General features: G+C 41.6%; 1 protein-coding gene across 2 annotated transcripts in view; it reads left to right on the plus strand.

Moving 5' to 3' along the window:
* The first annotated feature begins 10,062 nt into the window (after positions 1-10,062).
* Positions 10,063-16,388, plus strand: part of cuedc1 (CUE domain containing 1) — a 74,740-nt gene continuing 68,414 nt past the window's right edge. Inside the window, exon 1 of one of the 2 annotated variants that reach the window (XM_018091242.2) lies at positions 10,063-10,271. The gene's annotated coding sequence lies outside the window, so the exon portion shown is untranslated. 2 annotated transcript variants of the gene reach the window in all.

The raw sequence follows: 16,388 nt of genomic DNA on the forward strand, positions 1-16,388 counted from the left end.
CTCCAGAGCTGGTGGGGGGTGGGGTAATATTAAATATTTGGTAGCTGGATCAACTATAGAGCTATTTCACACCAGGGTCCCCAGACTTCAAAAATTTAGTGGTTAAACCTCTCTGGTCTACACTTACGGGGGATAACCATATTGGCCATCTGAAGCCAGGGACTAATGGTAGGAGCATAGATTTTTGGTGTAAAACAAAAGTATTCAGAACTGCAACCTAGCTTGTATTCCTGGCATCCAAAGCCCCCAGAAGGCATGAAGTGTGTGTAATCCTTATAAGCAGTGTTTAGTAATGTTATAAATTAAGAAACCATGCTCATTAATAAGTCACATGACTAAATAAAGTAACCCTGTGTTTAAAAAAATGACTATACTGGACAGACCCCTGTAAAAGCACTCAGCTTTGGGCCTTTACAAGTCACCAAATAGTTACATACCCATATAATTTCCATATATTTTACAATAGGGGTACATAATGCACTCTATATTCTTTAAGAGCAGATAGTATTTAGCTAAATATAATTCATATAAAGCATTATTAAACTAAACCTTATGCATGGTGCATTAGTTTACCGTTCTACTAAAAGCCTTTTAGGAATATGAAAACGCCAATCAGTTCTCAAACATCTGAGAATGCCTTGGAGTGCATTTTTATGCAGAAGCAACAAGAATTCATCTCCTCTTTTGCCATCTCTTGATGCCATGTACTATTGATAGGTTTTAGTTGCTAATCTTTAACAACATTCACAAGGCAGATGTTTTACTGTAACATATGTTTTCAGACACGTTGCATGTAGGTATTTGTTAAACCAAGTTGTAAATAGGGTTAACATTGCGATTCTTTACATTTTGTTTTGGCTCCCCACAAAAAATCAGAACACCTGTTCCTGTCAGTCTGCGGCTGGCCTTAGCTTAAACAACTGTAAAAACATATGTTAGTGGTCCTAAAATTGCTGTAATTAAATAGGATGAGAGTCATACAGACCTGAACCCTTATTTATAAAGGCTAAATAATTTCAACTTTCAGTGCTGCTATTTACATTGCCATTTTGTATGTAAAAGCCAAAGAAATGAAATAGCTTATAGTACTGACATACCCTCAACATAGAAATCTTGAGTACAAACCAGCAAGGTTAGGAAAACTGCAAAGTAATATAACATGGTGGTACTATGTTTTAGATACAGGATTTAGCCTTGTAGCTTTATTAAAGGAACAGTAACACAAAAAATTAAAGTGTATCAGAGTAATAAATAATGTACTGTTCCCTTGCATTGGTAAAAATTGTGTGTTTATCTTAGAAACACTGCTATTATACTACTAAATAATAAATAAATAAAGCTGCTGTGTAGCCATGGGAGTTGCTATATATTGGCACACGGGATGTTTTGTTGCCCATGGTAGTGATGATTTATCAGGGGCAACAAAACATCCTGTGTGCCATCATATAGCAAACATCCCTTGTTTCTGTTCCACCGGATTACATGCAAATAGTCTGTACCAAAACTTCAGGCTAATTCAGAAAACCAAATCGCCGCATATGTTTTCCCACTGGCGATTTGCTTGTTAGTAAGGGATGTTTTGTTCTTGATTGTAGTGATGAATTATTGCAGGCAACATAATGTCCTGTGTGCCATCACCCTAAATAATGAATAAGCTCTGTAAAACATGATTGGTTTTTGCAGAGCTTATCTGCTATGTAACCTGAGTTTTTCTCCCTTAAATTTATGGTTTTGACACTTTTTAGGGTGAAGACACACTGAGCTATTGAAATGTTTCAATACCTGCCACTCTGGTTGTTCAGAGGTTAATAGTAAGTCTGTAGTATCCCCTTAGATTTCTTCTCCTCTAACTCTCTCGCTCCCCTTCCTCAGGAATTTACTTTGGCTGTTGGCTACTGGGCATGCTCAGTTCTTAGCTCAGCTATTTTTCCTATTATTTTCTCCTAACCTCCTCCTACCTGTGTAAGCCTTGATTCTTCACTGCATGAACTTTACTGCGCACATGTGCTATTTGCAGATGTAAATGTCACTGATTATGTCAGAGGCAAATGGCCACTGGGTGAAAGCAGTTTTTTGTTTTAGGAATATGGCAAATGAAGGGGATATATACAATACAAATAATGCCATTTGTGTGGGAAAGATGTGCCCAACTTATATACATTGTAGAAAAATGTAAGCTTTACATGTCCTTTAAAGTTACCAGAGGAAGCTTTTTGGACGCCCCGGGTAACTGGCTGACCCTTTCTTTCTTACCTTGCCTCATTGCAGGAGCAACCCTGCTCCTGATCAAACTGACCATAGTGTGTAAAAATGGGAAAGTGGTTGTATTCTCCCCTATGGCAGGATTTGATGTGAATGATGTATAATCTGTATAGACTAGTGATGTGGAATGTGCCGGCACTATATAAAAAATCTCACAGAAAATGAAAAAAAAAAAACTAGGATAGGATAAAACAAATGTAGTAATCTCTCTCTAAAAGTGAGGAAATTATACTTACAATTGCTACTTTAATATACTAACAGATAATTTAAAACACATTTCAATGAGGAACTGACAAGTTTACTACTTTATACTACAATCAAAGTAAGCTTTTCAATAAAAGATCATAACTCTCTGGTAGGTGCCACAGTATTAGGAATTCCAACTCTTCAAAAACTTTGTTGGGGCCTATGTGCCAAATAAATCATTTACATGGCCCATTATAAAGCTGATCAGCCATATTTGGTTTAGCAGTTTGCTGATTTAGTTCTAGCTGGGCATGTATGGAAAGTATTTATGGTCAAGGATTATCTCTCCTGACAGAAAGCAGTAAGGAATATAAGAGCCACAGCTCCTTTTACTTTCAGCTGTTTGGACAGTGTGCTCTGAACAATCAGAACAATAAACTGTCCATACGCATGTATGACCACATGTGGGGGGGGGGGGCGGGGGGTTTGGACCAAAATTTTTCTGGCCTACATGGTTGCGGGCCAATAATGGAAGCCAGTTTTGACCCCTCTCCTTTTTAAACCACACCCAAGAGCTTTTAAGACCATACCCACATTAATAATCGTATTGGTTGATGCTTACTGTATCACCCTCCATTCATATGTCAAAAGAATTATATTATGTTGTATTAAGATATATCATTAAATCCATATGCCTCCACCTCCCCTGTGGGTAGAACCTCAACCCCCAGCATATAATTACACACCTTAAGGACCATATAATGACTATTTCCAAATGCTAACAAACTCCCAGAACAAACCCTTGCCAGGTTCACCTCCCACTGGTGGCATAGGGCAGGCAGAGTATGCAACACACAGGCAGCATAAGGCAGGCAGAGTATGGCACACAGGGAGCACAGGGCAGGCAGAGTATGGCACACAGGCAGAATAGGGCAGGCAGAGTATGGCACACAGGCAGAATAGGGCAGGTAGAGTATGCCACACACAGGCAGCACAGGGCAGGCAGAGTAGGGTAGGCAGAGTATGGCACACACAGGGAGCATAGGGCAGGCAGAGTATGGCACACACAGGCAGCATAGGGCAGACAGAGTATGGCACACACAGGCAGCATAGGGCAGGCAGAGTATGGCATACACAGGAAGCATAGGGCAGGCAGAGTATGGCATACACAGGAAGCATAGGGCAGGCAGAGTATGGCACACACAGGCAGCACAGGGCAAGCAGAGTATGGCACACACAGGCAGCACAGGGCAAGCAGCGTATGGCACAAACAGGAAGCATAGGGAAAGCAGAGTATAGCACACACAGACCTCATTAGTCAGGCAGAGTATGGCACACACAGGCAGCATAGGGCAGGCAGTACATACAGTGACACAATGCTGGCTCTGTTTCTACAGTCTGTCTGAGGTGTGAATGTGTGAATAATATGGACGCTTACAGTCTGAGCCAAAGGTGTGACCAATGCAGGGGTTGAACATTGCAGGGACTAAAAGGTGTAAACAATAAAGGGGATTACAGCCTGAATCTGAGGTGTGGACAATGCAGGGGAACAGTTAATCTCAGTATTGATACCATTTAAAGCTTACACAAAGGTATGCAGTCACAGCACCCAGACAGGTGGGGGGGTGGTACACAGAGGGGGGCCGCAGGCCACCACTTGGGCAGCACTGAGTTGTGATATATCAAAACCAATAGAGTTATCTTGATGTATTACGTTCCCAGTATTGGCCTAAAAGCTTTCACCCCAAGAAGTTTACTTTGAAACTGCTAGAATTCATTTCATAGTTTTTTTTTGCTAAACCAAGAATACTTTCGCAACTACTCCAGAAGCCAACTGACAGTAATAGATTTCTAATGAAATTTTGTGAAATCATGCTTTCTTTCTTTGATAAATGGGACCCATGAAGGCTATATATTTATTGATTTTTTCGGACTCCTACTCCTACACATATATTATTTTTTGTTGATTATCTTGCCTCTTTTATGCCCCTCATATAAATGAATCCATTAAAACAGGAATCCTTTATAAAAGAGAACTTATACTCGTTTGTGCACATCAGAGCATGCTATTCAGGAACAGTATTTTTCCAGTGGTCAAGCTGTTCAGCAGATGTGCTCTCTCTTTGGTGTTAGATAAGTGCTTCTGTGTACTTTTCTGGACCTCTTCAAAAGATTCCTGGCATTTATTTCTTTCCATAGAACATACACACAATTAAAGCCTATTCTAACATTTGACCATGTGTAACCTACACACCTTCTAAAAGTCACATCTTCAGCTCAACTTGGAACACTCCCTGCAGATTTCCAGACTGTCTCTGGAATCAATATCAGCCCAAGAATTATTTGTCATAGCATGAGATTTTATGGTTTGCTGAGACAGGAGTAGAAGAATGTGACTGGCCTGAGTCGTGAACTCACCCAAACTGAACAGCTGGAATGCAGATTGTGAGCCAGACCTGATTGGCCAACATAATGCTCTTGTGGCTGAATGGAAGCAAACACCAGCAACAACATTCCAGCATACAGTAATAGCTGTTATAGCAGAAAATTGACGACCGACTTAACATAATGGTACCCTTGGTTTCATAACGCGATGCTGGACATAAAGGTGTCTGAATAATTTTTTGTAGCATCCTTGCTGTTGTGTGACAAGATCCAATCTGACCCACAAAATCTGATAAATGTAGTTTAGCCCTAAAAGTAATCCTATTTTTGATTAATGTCGAATGTACACCTGCTGTATACCAACCTACTATGTATTAGTGTACTTGTATTAAAAGTAGGTGGTGAATAAAATTCAAACAGGATCTTTCATGTATTTATAATTTTTAAATTGTTTTACTACATCAAAATTCATAAAATGTATTTTAATAAAAAAAAATACATTATCAATTTAAAACATTTATTTTATGCCTGTACATTTAGTACATTTAGGTGCCTCCACTGAAGAGTTCCAAAGCCAAGCAAGTTTGCACTTTTACCAAACCCCATCAGCAGAGCAAATGACTCAGACCTTAAGGCTAATGTCCCACGGGAAGATTTAGTCGCTACGATTTTAAAAAAGCAAGTTCCAATGACAAGTCACTTGTCTTTTCCTAACAAACAATTACTAGAGATTTCAACAACGGAGCAATTCTATTTCCTACAAATCCAGGTGTCATATTCCCCGCCCACAATGAGAAATTACATTCAGTGCAATGGGGAAATGGCAGTGACTTCCCGCTCAGTGAGTTTTACTTTCAGCGATTACAATAGTTTTGAATGACAAAGCATTCTTTGTAAAATCGCTCGAAAAAGGGTCTCACAGCAATTCAGAGCGATAAGCAACTTGAAGTAGTATTGTCGGTTTAGGGCAGTGGTACATGGTGAGATTAGTCGCCCCGCGACAAATCTTCATTGTCGCGGGCGACTAATCTCCCCGCAATGCAATCCCACCAGCTAGAATGTAAATCGCTGGTGGGATGGCATACGCTTCGCAGCAATGTCCTGCAGTCGCCCATAGTTTCCTCCGAAGAACACTTTGGGTGACTGCGGGACATCACAGCGACACATATGCCATCCCCCGGCGATTTACATTCTAGCCGGTGGGATGGCATTGCGGGGAGATTAGTCGCCCGCAACAATGAAGATTTGTCGTGGGGCGACTAATCTTCCCATGTGCTACTGCCCTTAGGCACTGGCGATATATATTCTTCTCTATCTAGAGACAAAACAAGCGAAAAAATCGCAGCGACTAATCTCTCTGTGGGTGATGACACACAGAGCTACTAGTAGCAGCTACTTGTCATGGCTACTAAAATAGACAATGCTGATCATTGACTGATGACTGTCTGTACGTGTGTTTTAGCAGAGGTAAGTCTTAGGGCTCTGGCACACGGGGGAGATTAGTTGCCCGCGAACATGTAAGTCGCCGGCGGGATGGCAGACGCGGCGACGCGATTTCGCTCAAATCGCCGAAAAAGACTTGCGAGTCTTTTTCGCCGATTTCCTGAAATCACCCCGCCGCGTGTGCCATCCCGCCGGCGACTTACATGTTCGCCGGCGGGATGGCAGGGGTAGGATTAGTCGCCCGCGAACAGGGAGTTTTGTTGCGGGCGACTAATCTCCCCCGTGTGCCAGAGCCCTTAGTATTGTCTATGGCAGGGTATTTTCTGGAGTTTAGTAGCCGTGACAAGTAGCTCCTACTAAGTAGCACTGTGTGTCTTCACCCTAAAGCATCGAACCCCTCTAAGATAGTGTTAATTTACTTTTTTTGTAACAGTCACGCGCAATTGACTTACAGAAAAACTGCACAGAATGCATACACTGTACATTCTATGGGGTAATGTCAAATTTGACATGCTTATGTAAATCATACATAGAGTGGATGTATTACATTTCAAACTGGGGAATCCTGAACGATTCCCAGCAGATCAAACTATACCATCGTTAATAGCACTTTCCTTACTAGCGATCTGGCATATTTGTCACATTTAAGCCAGTGAGACAGACCTTATAAGACTGAGCAGTCACATACAATTTTTTCTTATGGGTATTAGAGTTGGACTCTAACATCGATTGTAACTCCCCAACGATTTGGCAATTCCCCAACAAAGAGCAAGCGTCAAGTTGATTTAAATGCACTTCAGGGGCTCTCTGAGTCTTTTAGACTTTTCTGCCCCTTAAAACCCATCATGCGACAGCAGGAGGTTTTGTTAGATGCTAAAGAACACATCTTTATCTGACAATGAATTTCAATAAGAAACAAAGACTTTTCAGACATTCACTTACCGAGGCACAGTGAGCAAAGTGCAATTTTGAGCACAATCATCATATTGTTGACGATTGCTGATTTTTCCAACAATTCACAATTTTATTGCAGATGCAAACAGGTTATTCTGATGAAATTGCAGTGCACCTACCGCTATTGCCAGTGCCGGGCCAAGCCAACCAGGCGCCCTAGGCAACCTGGTCGGCTTGGCCCGCCCACTGCCAACGCCCCCCCCCCCCCATGCACACCGGCACATACGCAGACAGTGCCCTAGTTCTGGCCCTGGCTATTGCATCCGATTCACCAAAATGGATGCAACTGACATGTGCCTTGGCACTAATTGGGCGCTATTTTGTTGAATATGTTCAATATAGACACCGGGCACTGAGAGAACTCAGGAGCTACCACCTGGTCACAGGTGGCAGTAGCTCTGGGGTTCTGCTGCGTCAATAGGCACAGAAGTGCCCAATTCGGACCGGAAGGCAGGAAGTACTGAATGGTGCTGAGTACAACTATGGGGAGGAGCAAGAAGGGCATTTTGATGTAAGTACCTTTAATTAAAGTGGTTTTAGGCACGACTCTGTGAGGAAAAGTTCAAGTTACCCTCTGTGGACATAAATGAGCCCTATTATCTTATTGGATGAAAACTTAGCCTGCTGCATTTCCTTCCAACACTTGTATCAGACTTGTAGAAAGCAATTTGTCATTGTGAGGCCATCCAATAATATCTTCCTTGTAGTTCCCTTAGTGTAGTGTTTCATGCCCAGAACTGCAGTTTGATTGTGACTGGCAAGGGCACAGCTCCAGAATGAATGCTAGAAATGGTTAAATGTGACTATGACATGGGGCAAAGCAATGAATCGTTCCTTCTGAATGCGGCATCCACATGGGGCGAGTAAAGGATTATGTTCCTACGTTTGTAGGATTTATTTTTTGATATCAAGATGAATATTTTCATTCACGTTTTTTCAGTAGAATGCGTCTGTGTTCCAAACGCATACAATATAATCACGTTGATGTGCATTATGCTCTGCTAGACTTCCTTGCACAATATAACTGGATGTTTCTGGCCAAGTAAAAAGTAATGGATTCTGACATAGACTGAATGTTATTGTTGTTATCACATATTTTTAAAGCACCAACATATTCCTCAGCATTCTACAATGGTATGGTGCATACATTAAACATATACATCTCATCAGGTCTGGACTGGGATTCAAAATAGGTCCTGGCATTTCAAGTACACAGAAGCCCAAACAGGCCCAATACTTGGGGGCACATTTACTAGGTTGTGTTTTTTTTCTGGCCTTGAAATGCGATATGGTATAAATTCAAAGTAACCACAATAATTTCTTAGTTCTAAAAAGTCTCGGCAATATTTTTATTGTTCTTACGAAAATATTGCAATTGCGTTCACAACGTTTTCGGGCCGAAAAGTTCGTAAACACCACAAAAACCTTTCTGGTTTTGAAGCCTTCTGTGTCTGGCTTTGGAAGCCTTCCATAGGACTCAATGGCACTCGACAGACCAAACCTGGCGAATAGATAGTCCTGATGAAAGTGTAACCAAAGTGAAATGTTTGTATTCTTTGCGTAAAATAAACTTGTGGAATTTTAAAAATTTTTTTGCATACATTCCGAAATGTTCTATAATTTAGAAAAAATACGAATTTATCTGAAAATTGTTTAGTAAAAGGGACCAATTGTGTTTGTGGCATCTAACAGCAGCCCCTCTGGTATTTGCCAAAATCCACAGATTGCCAGTCCTGACTTGGAGCAAATACATAAATACATACACAGATATAAGAATGATACAAGAGGTAAAGAGGGCTTGCTCAATACTAACTTGCAATAATACAATTCAAATAAGATTACAACCTCTACAGGGAGATTCAAACTCATGTGGTGCAACTGGAGACAACATGCTGGAAAAAGTAGAAATATATTTACAGGATCAACAGTTTCAGCAGATAGTTTGCCTAAATGCCCATGCAGCATTTAAGGCTATATGAAATGGTGTACTTCTATCCTGGAGGTTAATTAGAGTTAGATTTGGCTCAACATTACACCTAGGCTAAAAGCCTGCTTCAACAATGTTTTCCTATGTTTTTAGTCTTGTCATATGCTAAAGGGGTTCTGGTCAAATGTTGGGCCTCAAAGGCTTGAGCCAAATAAGTCTGAAAACCACTGCTTTAGTGTTACTGGTTCAGAGCATGTCCATTAGTAGTGCATGTATTAGCCCGAAACCTGTATGCAAGTGGCATGACATGGTTTGTATACTTGGGCTTGGGGTTAAATCATATTTACTGCCTAGGTCTAGTAACTCATACCAATCAGATTTTTGTTTAAAGACACCTTACCAATAAATAGTCCTGTCACATAGAACTCGATTTTAAGATATATATTTAACCTTGAGAGCTCATTTACTAACCTTAGTGCTAAACTGTGCCAGCGCACTTGCCATTCAGCTCTGTGCTTAGAGTTTGTAACTTGCTGTACACCGAACTAATCAGATAGGCGATTATAGGAATGATTGGCAACCGCCCTTGTGCCATTTAGCACCTATGCCAATCAACCCCAGAGTGTGTCAGTACATTAGGTTTGTAACACTGATGGGGGGTATGGAGGTTATCTTGGCATTTAAATACCTACTATCGCCTTCAACTTGCTCCGTTAGTCGTGGCACGACTAATACTTAAAATATGAGAAAATATGAAGTGAGAAAGTGAAGTAGCACCCAGCAGACCAAACCAAAACAAAGCAAGGCTTTCTGCCTGTGTGTGCAAGCATAAGGCTTCCTCCTCCTCCTCCTCCTCCTCCTCCCTGGAAGGAGTCCTTGGCTAATAATAATAATAGCTGCTGCCCTGCATTACCCCTGCCTGCCGCTAGGAAGCCCGCTTGCCTCCCACTTCTCTGTGCAAGAGAAAAGCCCCTGCCACAGCCAGGATCCCCCTGGAAGCGATCGTTACGTGTGAAGCCCCGGGAGGGGGGAGAGAACCCCAACCCAGCGTCTCCGGGAGGCAGTTCACTGGCAGCGCTGTAACCATTATCCCAGGAGCAGCTCCAAAGATCCGGTAGGTACATCCGCTTGTCTTGTGCTGGGCTATCGGCGCTGCGTCTCCCAGTGCAAGGAATGGATGAGGGGGTGGCAGCCAAGGTGCCATGGGGGGAGAGCGCTGGCCTCATAAACATTGCTGCATCCCACAGCACAGCTAGGATCTAGGGAGAGGGAGGCCCCACGGTGCCTTCAGCCCAGCCTTTATGGCTCGCCTTGGGGGCCCCTCTTTCCTGTCTCTATGGGCCCCACCGCTGCCTCTTTGGAGGTGCTGCTAGTGATGCTGGTGATACTATTGGAGCAAACAGCAACTGATAAAACGTAATTGCAAAGACACCTAGAACTGAGCTGGCATGCCTTCCCCTCCATTGCCTTTCATGGAAATCAGCTGTAGCTATGGAAGGGTTAATGTGACGAATTATCGTCATTCCAGCACCCAGGGTTGGGGGCAGGATAGGAAAGCTGAGGGGGTGATACATTTACTTTATTTCTTTCAAAAGCTAACATTATTTTTTCCTGGTGTTGTCATTTTAAAGCAGGAATACTTGTACCATACTTCTTGAGCCCACTGATAAACAATTTTAGCTCAGCAACAGATGGAGCATGGACTCTGAAATGTTAGTGTATAATAGCCTGAAATGCACATCTGACCCCCATGATATCATTCATACTGTCTTTGCAGCTATGTGCAGCCTGTAGGGCTCTATACAGTAGAACCTAAAAATCTGCAAAAAATGTAAAGACAGGCAATTATATTGTGCATACATTATGCATACTGGTGGGTCCACAAAAACCAGTGTAAAACAAGGGGGCTCTTAAAATCAGGGTTTGCAAAATAGAGGTTTCACTATAGTAACTGTCTCCAGTGTGGTGAAATCCATAACAGGAGAACAGATTTAGAATCAGCATCAGCAATTATGATAAGCTGAACAAAATAGTCACATGATTGGCTCACTGTGAATAAAGGGGTTGTTCACCTTTAATTTAACACCGAGATTAACAACGAGATTCTGAGACAATTTGCAATAGGTTTTATATTTCAGATTTTTGGGGGTTTTCAGTTATTTTGCTTTTTGTTCAGCAGCCATCCAGTTTGGAATTTCAGCTGGTTGCTAGGGTATTGTTTACCTTAGCAACCAGGCAGAGGTTTGAATGAGAGACAGGAATATGAATAGGAGAGGGACTGAATATAAAGATAATGAATAAAAATTAACAATAGCAATAAAATTCTAAACTCAAACGGCAAAAAGATTTTTGATTTTCGGGTTCAGTGACCCCCATTTGAAAGCTGGAAAGATGTAAAAGAGGAAGGCAAATATTTCTAAAACAATGAAAAATAAATAGTGAAGACCAGTTACAAAGATAATAGAAATAGGTCATTCTGTAGCATAAAAGTTAACTTAAAGGAGAAGGAAATGCTAAGTCATTTGGGGATGCCAAAATGTAAGGCACCCCCAAGTGGCTTTAATCGCTTACCTTGTACCCCGGGCTGGTGCCCCTGTTAGGAGAGAACCGCACCAGCCCGGGGTAACTGCGAGCGTGGTCTCCTCTTCCTGCTTCTATCTTCGCGCGCTTGCGCACGAAGATATAGTGAAAAGCCGAACTTTAGCAAAAAAGTCGGCTTTTTCACTCTGCGCATGTGCCGGCCCAGGGATTCCGAAGACAGAAGGAAGAGGAAACACTCTCTGCAGGTACCCTGGGCTGGTGCGGTTTTCTCCTAACAGGAGCACCAGCCCAGGGTAAAAGGTAAAGCGATTAAAGTCGCTTGTACCTGCACAAAGCAATAGTGCCATGCAAAGAAAACTGTGGTATAGCAGATCAAATAGGGCAAGATGGTCAGGGTCGGACTAGGCCCCGCCGGCCCAGACCCGATCCCCATCGGAGCTCCCCCAGGCCACTCGTCTCCCTCCCCCAATGTGCTGAAGGTTAGTTTAATTAATGTGCGCTTAGGGGAGGGGGGTCGGCGTTGTGGGGGCCCCTTGGGGTATTGCTTAACCTTAGTTTTTTTAATTATTGAAGCATGACTGCCAGATTTCAGAATTGTAGTTCATTGGGACGTCTTATTTTATATAAATGATGGATAATTGACCCTACCACAAATAGACCAACCTCATATTAGTACTATAGTTGCCAACACCATATGTAGTAAAAGGTGCAATAACCTATAGCAACCAATAAGATGTTTGCTTTTAAACAGATAACCAGCAAAAGTTCTACCTGTTGATTGGTTGCTATGGATTACTGCACCTAAGCAAACATGGTGCATTTAATTACATAACTTCATATGTCTTTGCAGAATTCTGCAATTGTGTCTATATGTGTTTGATATTAGACCAGTGTTTGTTCAGTGGTGCAGTTTGCATTTCTGTACCCCGGGTGGGATAATCTCTTATTTTTTGTTATGAAACATGTTTCTACCTGCTTTTTAAAAATCTCTGCACAGCAACTCAGCAAACACACATTAACGATGAAGCACACATAACATTTCCATTGCGTGTGGCAGTGAGAGCCTCTGCTTGTTGCCCTAACCAGGCCTTGTTTATCAGTAGCTCTTCTATGGTTTCCTAAGATAACAAGTACTGAATAGAAATAACTGGTTTGGAAATTAGTTCATAATCATAATTTTTTTCAGTAATAGTGATACTTACACATGTAAAGATACCCATGTACCAAGTTATGCCCTTTATTGAGATAAAAAGAGCATACTAAAGCACCATCATCAATTAAAAATAAGGGGCATGTATAAGCTCTATTCTGGTATTCAAAACAATGCGGGACAATCATATGTTGCATTTTCTTTGATTTACTGCTTTAGAAGCTGTACTTTACATGTCCAGTCATCTGACAAATCTAGCTGGAGGCCCAAATACACCTTGTTCTTTATATATTGTTTGATATTGTGGGCTCATTCTGGCAAAAAATTGCCCAGTCATCTCTCTGCTTTTTTGAGCCCATTGTAATCATTGTCCAAATTATATGAAATCTGCCATTCAGAAGTAAAAATCCTGTTGGCTAATGGGCTCCATTGGCTTGTGAATGAGTTTGGCCAACCAGGAAACAACATATGGTTTTTTCCACTGTGTACAATCAGTTTGACTGGCCTTGGGAGTTAATTACTGGACCTTAGGTATACCAGCAGTTACCTTATTTCTAGCCAAGTGAAATGTATATAACTATTTTAAATGCCCAAGTTCAGTCATAGCCAGAAATTCTTCAGATGTGGAACTGCAGGTCTTGCCATCCAAACAAAAGCATTGCCTACAGTAATACTGCAGTTGCAATTGTTTCTTCTATGTCCCTGCTGAAAGTGAAATGACACTGCTGTTATGCTTTTGTCAACATTTTCTCCCCAACTTCCTCTTCCTCTGTTTCCTCTGTGGAATTGCATGGCAAGCATAAAATGTCCTTATAAAGTTTCTTTTTTTTTAACATTGAGTCATTAACTCTTGAATCATCACATTCTTAAAAAGCTGACACGCTTAATGACTTAGGGAATTTGTTTGTAAAATGAACCATCTGGCATTTTTTTGCCAGTACCCTTCATGAGTGTAAATACAAATATATATAATATATAACATTTTTTCTCATTTTAATATCTAAAAGCTGAACTTTTCTAATGACGTGTTATACATTGCTGATGACAGCTTTTCCAATTTAGCAATGGTTTGTGTTTGTATATGAGCAATATTCTGTCCTTGGCACGCCTTTACCTGAAGCTAGGGACAGGCAAAAGTCCTCAGGGACCTGGTTCAAACAGGCAGCCTGGATCCCATGAAAGGTGCAGAGGTTAGGTTAATCAGGGCTAGGTGGATATATAGGCCTACACCAGGGGCCCCTAACCTTTCTTACTCGTGAGCCACAGTCAAATGTAAAAAGACTTGGAGAGCAACACAAGCATCGTAATCATTTCAGGGGGTGCCAAATAAGGGCTAAGATTGGCTATTAGGCAGCCTCTATGCTCGCTATCAGCTTACAGGAGGCTTTATTTGGTGGTAAATCTTGTTCAACCAAAACTTGCCACCAAGTCAGGAATTCAAAAATAACTACCTGGTTTGGGGGCACTGAGAGCAACATCCAAGGGGCTGATGAGCAACATGTTGCCCCCGAGCCACTGGTTAGTGATCACTGGGCTACACAATTCCTCATAGAATTCTTACCTGCCCTCTCAGCTAAGGTGGTAAAGCTGGAAGTCCCCTCAGTCGTGGTTACTCAAAGTGAATGTCGACAGCAAAGCATTTGGTATAAGCTGAGTGTGACAGGCTGCCTGTCTTTGGAACTCCAGGTTCACCTTGAATTGGCAGTGGGGATGTTTAAGTTATGAGTGTAATAATGTATTACGCTGTTGTCACCTTTGCTGTTCCAAGAATCCAGTTGTAGGTCAAACTAAGACTGAAAAGCATGTTTTTTATTAAAGCAGGCCAGCTCCAAAGGAAAAATCCTGCTTTGATCTATTCTCACCTGTGCTTATATGGAACAAATTGCAAATAAGTTTATGGTTAAACTAAAAAATATGGTTTTTATTACAAAGCAGGCCTGGAGTGACCAATCTGTAGATTCTGGCAATGGCGTCAAAGATGCCATAGACAGTAACAATTTTTTGTGCCTGTTGGGGGAGTTGCCAATTGGGCCTCTGCTTACTTGAAATGCGAGGGCCCATTTTGCATCTCAATCTGGGCTTGTCACAAAGGAACTGTATTTTTTTGTTATTTAGTGCTTAGTCAAATATATATTACATACTTCTATACATTTTAGCAAAGCATGTGTGATGTAGAATTACCTCATGGAGTTAGTGGGTTGAGCCTGACCAGAATAACACCATCTCCCTCATGTAGGTATATTATTACAGAGAGCACATTCATTTTAAAAGGGTCCCCCTGCAAACAAATCTTCGGCAAGGGCCTGGTGTGCTCTTCAACCCCTCCGGCCTACCCCCTCCTCTTCGGTTTGCGCATATGCGTGCCCCTGCCTGTGCAGCCTATAGAGGAAGCAGACCCCATGGTCTGTTCACCCCCCACAAAACCACTGGGTAATATAATAAACAAGTTAATAAAAGTTTGTAACTTAATCTAATCATCAGGAAGCATTTTCTGTTATGCTTTTAAGGAATCAAATGTTTATTGTTTGTAATGCACTGGTAAACCAAAGGCTAATGGCAGACAGGGAGATTTGTCACCCAAGGTTAAATGGATAAGAAAATAGGAGGAAACTTTGGGTGATGGAAATCGAAGCACCATGTATGTTTTCCCACCAGTGAATCACTTTATTACTAGTGGGAAAACATTTTGGGGAGATTTTTTGCAGTAACGCAGATTTAACCATGGGTGACATATCTCCTTATGTGCCATTACCCTAGAGGCAGCCATACACCAGGCAATCCCTTGTACGCAGACTGAACTGCATATAACATAAGAGGGGCATATATGGTATGGCTGGCTTACTGTTGTTGCAACTATTGTTCCAATAGTTCAGGCTAGGTTTGGACTGCAGGAGTATTAAAGTATCTTTTAGAGGGCTTCAGCCCAGGACAGTTTACAGTAACCCTTTCTTATTTCCACCATAGGTCTGTATGAGGACAATTACAGTTAGCATTGTCTTCCTCTAATTGTTGTATGAGTGCGCCCTCAATGTTGGTCCGGTCAGTGTTTCATACAGTCACCCAATCTAACATTCACATACATACTGTGAGGGCCACTGTGCAGCCACACAGGCTATATGCCAACCTCTTCACTTGATAAATACATTAATGAGGAGGCAAACGTCACTTGTAATATGTATATTGATTGGATTATATAGCATGAAATGAGAGGCTTGCACTGTGCAATGGACTATGGACAGATGTTTAGAGGAGTTAATGATCACTCATAACTACATTTGTGGGTAATTATCACTTGCAGCCCTGTTAACAAAAATGTAATAAGCTTCAAATGGAAAATTGTCTAAAGCAGGGTTTGATTTTCATTTGATTTCTGCCAAATAGACTCCATGGTAAGAATACCAAGCACAGAACAATGCTTCTCATGCACACCTGCCTATAAACAGAAGAGGAGAAGCTGCCATTTTGGCTGAAGTGCTGTCCATAGACACTCTGAGAATATCTCTCCTAGTGATTATAAATTAACAGGATGTTGTACATTCC

This window comes from Xenopus tropicalis, chromosome 2, assembly GCF_000004195.4.
Source record: "Xenopus tropicalis strain Nigerian chromosome 2, UCB_Xtro_10.0, whole genome shotgun sequence".
In the NCBI taxonomy this organism is placed as follows: domain Eukaryota; kingdom Metazoa; phylum Chordata; class Amphibia; order Anura; family Pipidae; genus Xenopus; species Xenopus tropicalis.